This window comes from Zingiber officinale, chromosome 10A, assembly GCF_018446385.1.
Source record: "Zingiber officinale cultivar Zhangliang chromosome 10A, Zo_v1.1, whole genome shotgun sequence".
NCBI lineage: Eukaryota > Viridiplantae > Streptophyta > Magnoliopsida > Zingiberales > Zingiberaceae > Zingiber > Zingiber officinale.
This window is the reverse complement of record NC_056004.1, coordinates 62910037-62919614: the sequence shown is the minus strand read 5'-3', so window position 1 is coordinate 62919614 and position 9578 is coordinate 62910037. Positions and strand designations below refer to the sequence as shown.

General features: G+C 39.0%; 1 pseudogene; it reads right to left on the bottom strand.

Annotated features, from left to right (window-relative positions):
* Nucleotides 1-9266: 9266 nt before the first annotated feature.
* LOC122028373 lies at nt 9267-9338 on the bottom strand (annotated as a pseudogene).
* Between the last annotated feature and the right edge of the window lie 240 nt (nt 9339-9578).

Here is a 9578-nt window from a genome sequence, read left to right as displayed (position 1 = left end):
TGGAGTATAGAAAATTAGTTACATGATATATGACATGTAAGATCACAAGGGTCCTAGCTTGTTTATGAACCAACTTTGTATATGATGTTCTTAGTAATTTTTGCCTTGAAACATACTTAGGTTTTCCATGCTTTAGGCCACTTAAAACCTAGTTTAAAGATTGGTAGGTTTCGGCCATGAGGAAAAATAAAAGAAAAAGGGAAAGAAACCTAGGAAGCCTAAGACACAATTCACATGTATGTTTATTATGCTTGTCTTTATACATGCTATGAAACTTGTATGATTTCTTATTCTTTTAGGCTATTTGAAGCAAGTTTATATACTATTGAGTTTCGGCCAAGTAGGGTTTAAAAGACCTAGAGGCCTTAGAAATGAAACCAAATGTGTTAAAAGTGCTTCTTATGAAAATATGATAATGTGTTGATTGTGTCACATGCTTGTATAATTTTTCCATGACCTAAATGGACCATTGTATGTTTCGGCCATGAAGGGATAGATGCCCTAGAGACCCTAGAACCAAAATTAAATATGCTTATGTCACTCTACATGAAATATGATAAGTAGAAAGACAAAGTTCCCATGCAATATGTTGTTTAATGACCTAATTGAGGCTAGGGTAAGTTTCGGCCATACATATTGTATAATGTCTTATTATGAATTTATACATGATGTTAGTTCAAGTTCACATGCTTGTATGTTGTTTTTTTAGCCCTAATGAACACTTGTTAAAAGTTTGACCATGACATATGTTAAGGGCTTGAAGGACTAACGAACTAGCTCAATATGCTTACTATGTTACTTGGAAAAAAATGCTATAAATGTGGTTTAAGGTTTCCATGCTTTCATGACATTTGGAACCTTGTTTCACACCTGATAGGGTTCAGCCACATGGAGTTTAGGGACCTGGAGAACTTAGAAACCAAGTAAATCATACTTATAATGCTTCCTATGAAATTCATGTAATGATAATTTAGGTTCCACATGCTTGGAGGTTATTTTTACCTAAATTAAGATCTAAGGGGGTTTGGCCATGATAAGAACCCAAAAGATTAGGAAGCTTAGAACCCAAGCTAACTATGTTACCATGTTTCTTATGATAGTATAATTACATGATACACCCTTATGCTTAAACATGTATGCTTGTGATTTATACTTTTCATGATATGATATGTGCTTAGAAATATGCATGCTTTGATGATATGTTATGTGCTTAAAATATGCATGTTTTTATGATATGTTATGTAGATAGAAATATGCATGCTTGGATGATATGCTATATGCTTAAAATATGCATGCTTTTGTGATATGCCATGTGGATAGAAATATGCATGCTTTGATGAAGTGATTATGAGCTTAAAATATGCATGCTTTTATGATATGCTATGTGGAAGGAAATATGCATACTTTGATGATATGCTATGTGCTTAAAATATGTATGCTTTTATGATATGCATGTTGATATGATGTATGCCTAAGTGATGCATACTTTTATATGATGTATGCCTAAGTGATGCATACTTTTATGACATGATGTATGCTTAAGTGATGCATACTTTTATATGATGTATGCCTAAGTGATGCATACTTTTATATGATATATGCCTAAGTGATGCATACTTTTATGACATGATGTATGCCTAAGTGATGCATACTTTTATATGATGTATGCCTAAGTGATGCATACTTTTATGACATGATGTATGCCTAAGTGATGCATACTTTTATATGATGTATGCCTAAGTGATGCATGCTTGTATGATGTATGATATGTATAAGTATGACATGTATTTTACTTTGAATGGCTTGTACCAAAAGGGTGGGCTCCTTATGCGCCCCTAGGTCGAATTACGGGCGTAGTAAAGGGTGGGCTCCTTACGTGCCCCTAGGTCGAGCTACGGGCCTAGTTTCCTAGTAGGTTCAAGACTAGCTACCTTGGATCTACTTAGGATGCGCGCATTATGTATGTATGTGGTACTAAGCTGGGATCCCCAATATGTTGATATTATGTTCAAGTATATATGTAAGAAGAAGAAATGGTTTTAAAAGATCATGAGACATACACATGTTTTTCGGATACATGTTTTCAAAATCATATTGCATATAATTTATGATCATGTTGTGATGATGCTATGATTTATGATATGCCATGATTAGATATGATTATGTTATGTTTCATGCTATGCCTTAAGAGCTTGATATGCCATGTCACCTTATGATGATACTATGATATGCCATGATTAGATATGATTATGTTATGTTTCATGCTATGCTTTAAGAACTTGATATGCCATGTCACCTTATGATGATACTATGATATGCCATGATTAGATATGCTTAGGTTATGTTTCATGCTATGCTGTAAGAGATAATATGCCATGACTAGTTATGATGTTGCTATGTTGCATGATATGCTAAAAGAGTATAATATGTTATGCCATGACTAGTTGAGATTATGTTATGTTGAGACATTCTTTGATTATGTGATGATTTTTGGTTTTAGTGAGTAGGAAAGGAACTTACTGAGCCATGAGTGCTCATAGCTTACTTTCCTTGTACCACAGATAAAGGAAAAAGCTGGATGAGATAAAGGAGCAGCAGGAGAGGCAAGGAGATGTGTGTGGCGGTGGCTAGGCAACCAAATAAGAACCTGCTTTAAGAACCTTTTAAGAATTACGCTTTGGTTTCGTAAATTGTAGTACTATATGGGTGACTTGATATTATGTTTTTATTTATCTTGTTATCATGTTATGGAAACCATATTAGTGTAGTTCGGTTTTATTTAAACTAAGAAAATGTTTTTAAGTCTTCCGCTGTAGTATGTACGTAGAGTATCGTAGCCCCGTCCCTTAGGGTTAGCAGGGAGGGCGGGCGTTACAAGAACAAACTACAAGTTGATAAAATAGTAAACCTTACAAGATTTACACGGTAGAAACCCTAGCTTGTTTTTCCCTTCTTTTTTAGAATGCCTCTTGACCTTGGAAGTGCAAGAACACCTTGCTCCAAGAAGCTTCAAGAACTGGTGGTGAACTCTGTGGAGAAATCGCTGTGTGTTGGAGAAGAATCGGGCGAAGAAGTGAAAAAGCTGCTGAAGAAAACGCTCGCAATGGCTTTATCTAGCGCCAACGGTCGGATCTCAATCGATTAGATTGCTCCCAATCGATTGGGGAGGCTTTGGATCGATCGGTCGATTGATCCAGAGTGCCTCTGTGCTCTTTGGAAAGAGCTGGAATCGATTGCCCGATCGATTCAAGGCTCTCCTGCGATTTCCAGCCTCTTAGTCGATCGCCCGATCGATTGGAGGCTCCCAATCGATCGACTGATCGATTGGGAGGGCTTTTGTGCAATGGCGTCACTCCCCCAATAGATCCACTGATCGATTGGGAGGATTCTTTTGTTGCGGCACCAGTCTAATCGATCAGCCAATCGATTGGACATGATTCAATCGATCGGCTTATCAATTGAATCAACTTGATTCACCCTAATCAAGTTCCAAGCCCCTAAAACCCAACATTTGGTCAATCATGATTTGTTGGGACATCATGCCTAGCATCTGGTCACCCTCGACCTGCTAGGACTTCCTAACCAAGTGTCCGGTCAGTCCCTTTGACCCACTTGGACCTTTCTCCTCGTGCCAAGTATTCGGTCAAACCTTTGACCTACTTGGACTTCTCAATACCAGGTGTCCGGTCAATCTCGACCCACCTGGATTTCTAAGTCTCTGGCTTCACTCACCAAAACTTTCCTTCTGCCTAGCTTCACTAACTAGGACAGGAATCTGCCTGGCTTCACTCACCAGGACTGTCACCTAGCTTCACTCACTAGGATTTTTATACTGCCTAGCTTCGCTCACTAGGTCTTTCACCTTGCTTCACTTACCAGGATTTTCCAACTACCTGGCTTCACTCACCAGGACTTCTCCTCTGCGTAGCTTCACTCACTAGGTCTTTCACTTGGCTTCACATACCATGACTTCTCAGTCAAGTATCTGATCAGTCTTGACCTACTTGACTCTTTTTCACATCTAACTGGTCAACCTTTACCAGAGGAGAATTGTACCAACAATCTCCCCAAATGAATGATTGCACCTACAATCTCCATGTATTATCAGTCTTCATGTATTGTCAAACATCGAACCCCAAACATCAAGACTCAAGTTTGAGCCATCTCAAGCTTAGTCAACCAGGTTAACCTTGACCTGGGAAATATTGCACCAACAATATCAACTATTCAAGCTCAAGTAAAGTGATAATAGAAACCTTAAGGTTAAGCCAAAACTTGAATTTGTTTCCGTATAATACTTAGCTCATGTCATGCTACTTAAGATAGAGAAAAGAGGTACACTAGACATACTAGCATTATATCCAAAATATCATGAATCAAGATATAAATGTGCAAACAATTTTTCTCTTAGACAAGTCAGCAGAAGTGAGGAATGATGTTCTCAATATGCCACATGTTTCAAAAAAATGATAGTCAAGTGATAGTAAAAAACAAGCCAAGCAAACAAAATAAAGAAAACTAAATGCAAGACATAAGCAAAAAAAACTAAATGCAAGCAAAGAAAAAAGAAAAAATGTAGAAATTTCAGGTTGCATATACCCCCCCTAGACTTAAACATTTCATTGTCCCGATGAAATCAATATCATGGTGGTGGAGGTGGAGGGCGGGGAAATGGAGGTTTACGTTGTCAGCCAGCAGGAAAGCTAGGAAAACCAGGAGGCTCGCTCAAGATCCTATGATATTCATAGAGGGCGTCGACTTGTTGACGCATAACGGTCATGCCCTCTATGAACTCTCTCATTCTAGCTTGATCCGTATCATAATCTTGGAAAAATTCAGCCACTTGACCTTGAAAGTTCCTCGTGAACTGAAAATGATCTTGCACCTCTCTATATTGGTCATCAGAAAAGGTGAAGCGACCCTCCAACATTACTCGTTGGGCCTCTTGCTTCTCATGAAGCGAGTCTAGAGAGGCATAAAAATTCGAAAAATCAAATCTGGAGTGACCCGTACCATAGGAAAAAGAGTGCCTAGCAGGTTCCGGATGTCCGGATGACTACGGGTGTCAAGATGATGAGGGCTCAAGGTGGGGCTCGGTGTCTCTGGACAAGGAAGGAACATTCTCAAGATCTAAATCAGTGATCACCCAATTAGCAGAGTTTCAAACAGAGGTCCACTCGGGATAAGGAAGGGGTAAAGGGAACCCATCATTTTTGGGAAAGGCAAACTCATTCTCATCCCAAAAAATCATCTTCATGGCAAGATAAGCATCTATATCGATCATGTCATTGCCATGAATGACTTCTAACTCATCCAGATCACAACCCAGATTTATAGCTATTTGGGTAATCAATCCACCAAAGACAATCAATCCCGAGGATACTTTCCTGGCTCTCACTAGGTTTTGCAAAAAATGAAAACTGGAATCAAAGTCAAACTTATGTAGCATAGCCTATATAGCATAAAGTTCCACTTTCCTAATGACTTCATCGCTTTCCCCTCTACCAACAATAGTTTTACTCATAACTCGGTGCAAGTATCTAAAGATGGAGTTTTGCATATGGGAAGCTTTAACTCTAGAAGGCTCATAAGGTTGACCCAATCCGATGATTGAATTTCAAAAACTATTCCAATTAAATCTAGGGGCAAACCTGCGAGAGCCGCAGTAGAAAACTAAAACAATTGTTGAAGTCACTAAATGCCCACTTAATTTCTTGATTCATTATCCTAAAAGTAATTTTGCCAACATAATCATCTTCATTTGAATAGTGGACATCTAATGAGCTTAAGAATTCAAGTATAATTTGTGGGTATGTAGGAAGATGTGTGTACATAATATCATCCCAATATAGAGAACTAATCATCCAATTCACATCATCTCTAATTCCTAAAATGTTTAAAATAGTTGGGTCCATGTATCATATACACACAACCTTCCTTATGACAAGAATATCAAACCTAGCATTATGATCCTCATTTCTAAAAATAATATTGAATTCATTATTGTTACCTTTGTCGCGTGCACTCCGTTTGCCTTTCCCCTTTACGATTTTCTCCTTGCCCTTTTCCTTTGGTGGATCCTTTTCTCGGCTTGAACAACCACCTCCTTTTCAAAGTTTCTTCAAAAGGTTGGACATGATGTCGAGTTCCAAGGGGAAAAGTGTTATTTATTTGGAGAAGTGAGATCTTGAGAGAATGGGTCTTGAAAAATAGGATCTTATGGAAGGAAGTTGTAGATCTTGAGGGTACGAGAAGAGAATTTCTGTTTAGATCTAGATCTGAATGTAGTTTATAGAGAAGAATGATTGAGAGATCTAGATATGAGAAGTTAAGAAGGAAGGTTGAAGAAGAGGAATAGTTGGAGAGAAGAATTAACTTGGGGGGTGTGGCCGAAACGACCTTGACACAGTTGTATCTTATAGACATGGCCAGGTTGAGATGCTCCACACGACCGTGTAGATCTACACGACCCAAGCAGTCCTCCTTTTCTCTAGATTCACACGGTCGTGCCAAATGGCACGGCCAGTGTTATCTCTTCCTCGGCTGGGCTCGTGCGACCATGTGTGACACACAACCTCCTTCCTCTTTTCCTCTAGAATTTTCACACAGTCGTGAGAAGTCACACGACGTTGTCCTTCTTTTTCTCAGGTGCACTCACACAAGCAGTGTGAGCCACATGGCTGAGTTATCCTCCTCTGTAGGTGTCACACGGCCATGTGTAGTACACGACCGAGCTCTGTTAGGTCCAATATTGCTGAACTTCCTCCTTTCTGATGTGCGTAGATTATATACACTTATTAGCATGTTTTGACGCACATTCACAAACTTTGAGCATGCTTGATCTATGCATTTTCGTACTTTCAGCTTTCCTTTTTAGCATATTTACTCTCTTTGTTCGGAGATCTTCTTTTGTGTATTTTTTTGTACGCAGGAGTCGAATCTGGTGAAAGATGCATGTTTGAGGCCAAATCTGCAACCAAAGCAATGGAGGAAGCCATGACACTTGAACCCTACAAGGCCCTACCATAGGGGGGTTGCCTAGGCCATGTAAGGGTGAGAGGCCGTGTAGCTGCACCAGAGAAGAAAGATGGCATGGCCGTGTGAACTTCACACGACCGTGCCAAGTTTTGAAGCCCAAGGAAGCCTGGGCCATGTACACCACACGACCATGTCAGTTTTCCAGAGACAGGAGAAGCCCCGGCCGTGTTCACTACACAGCCGTGTGAGGTTTCTAGATAACACGAGAGTTTTGGCCGTGTGCACCACACAATCGTGTTAGGTTTCCAGAGGTGAAGGAAGTGCCGACCGTGTGGATCTACACGGCCGTGCAAAGAGGGCGTTGATAGAGGCAAGACAAGGCCGTGTACCTCACACGGCCATGTGAGGTCAGCAGAGAAGAGAGTGGAGCAGGCCGTGTGAACGTCACACGGCCGTGGTGATCTTCTCCCTCTTGGGAGAAAACGAGATTTGGGTCTTTCCTTCCAATCTTGGGAGGATTTCTGGGCGATCTAAAGGAGGATCTTCAACGGATTCGACTCCGGGAGCGTGGATTGGATCCGAAGACCAAGCTTCATCTTAGATAAGTTTTCTTTCTCTCCTCTTCTTGGATTGGGGATCAAGAAATGCTTGTAATCTTTGTATTTTCAGATTTCTCTCTTCGATTGATGGAATAGATCTCTTTGTTTTAGGATTGAGGGAATATTTGTATGATGAATTGATGTAAACTCTTGTGGATTTTCCATTTCCTTGTTTCTATGATATTGTCTTGTTTGTATCAATTCAATCTTGAATGAATTGTTGTGATATGGACCGAATTCTCATTTTAGATTGATTGTTTGAATGTACTATGGATCTTCTAGAGATTATCTCCCACTCAATTTTCCGAGGGAAGCACGTGAAAGGTGCAAGCCCGTGTAAGGACGTTTGAGGGATAAGATTTAGGGAAAAATAGAATGATTCAAGAGGGTAGGATAGATTTACGGATTAATCTTTATATCTTATGGGTTGAGAAGTATGATCTTTATGTTGATTATCCGAGGGATCTTCGTGACAGGAACATGCCCGTGTAAGGACAACATAAGTTCATATCTAATTGATCGCATTTAGGTATAGATTTCAGTCCTAGGTCGATTGTCTATTGCAAGAGTGAACCGACAACCTTCTATAAATGTTGGACAATTGAGAAATAGGATTTGGTAGATCATTTACATTGAGGAATCTTACAAAGAAACCAAAACTCCTAGAACATTCTTTTATCATAGCCCATAATCTTGTTTGTTGATCTTTCATTTCTATGTTTACTTTTCATTAGTTACATTTAGCTTTTGGAAAACCAATTGATTAGTTGTTTAGCTAACTCGTGTTGAAACATTTCTAGTGCTTATTATAGTCCCTGTGGATATGATAATTTTTATATTACTTGCAACATTTCCGTATACTTGCGGAGGTCAACAAGTTTTTGGTGCCATTGCCGGGGACTGCGCTATAACATTAGGAATTATCAATTGAGTTAGATTAGACATAACTTTTCTTTTCATTTGCATAGTTGTAACTAATTGTTAGAATTCTGTTTTTATAAATTTTTCATTTCTTGTATAACATTCTTGTTAATTTCTTTCTGTTGTGATTCTAATTCTGCGTTTTTGATTCTAACATTCTTTATCTAACTTTTCTCTATTTTCTTTTGATTTACTCTTTCTCTGTCTCTTTCTTTTGTAAACATATCTTGCCATCTTGTTCTTGTGTATGTGAAAATCTAACTTTATAGGAGAACTTCTTCCTCTAGACCCTGAGATAGATAGAACATTTCATAGAAGAAAAATTCTGCAAAGACAACAAGAAGAACAAGATCATTCTATTATGGCGAACAGACCACTAAAGGATTATGCAGCACCCTATGCTAGGGTTTTTTGATCTAGTATTTCAAGGCCTTCAGTTGAGGCAAATAATTTTGAGATCAAACCTGCAATCATATCTATAGTGCAGCAAAATCAATTTGGTGGAGGACCGCATGAAGACCCAAATCAACACTTGGAGGTCTTCTATGAAATATGCGGTACAATGAAAATGAATGGTGTTCCTTCAGAGGTAGTGCATCTACTATTGTTTGGGTTTTATTTGAGAGATAGAGCCAAGCAATGGTTGAATTCTTTGGCTCCAAATAACATCACCACATGGGAGCAATGTGAGCAACAATTTCTTGACAAATTCTATCCCCCTAGTAAAACAGCTCCTATGAGGAATCTTATTGCAAGCTTCAAACAAGCAGACTCAGAATCTTTATTTGAAGCATGGGATAGATACAATAGCATGCTTAGACAATGCCCACACCATGGTTTGGAAAGATGGTTAGTGCTACACATGTTTTATAACGGCATCAACTATCACACAAAAGTGTCCCTTGATTCAGCTGCTGGAGGGGCACTTATGAACAAGAGTTTAGATGAAGCCGAGGAGATAATCGAGAGTGTAGCACAAAACCACCATCAATGGGCTAATGAAAGAAGTGGTGGCTATTCTTGTATTAACCCAACAACAAAAGCATCAGGAAAATTTGATGTTGATGCAGTTACTTTGTT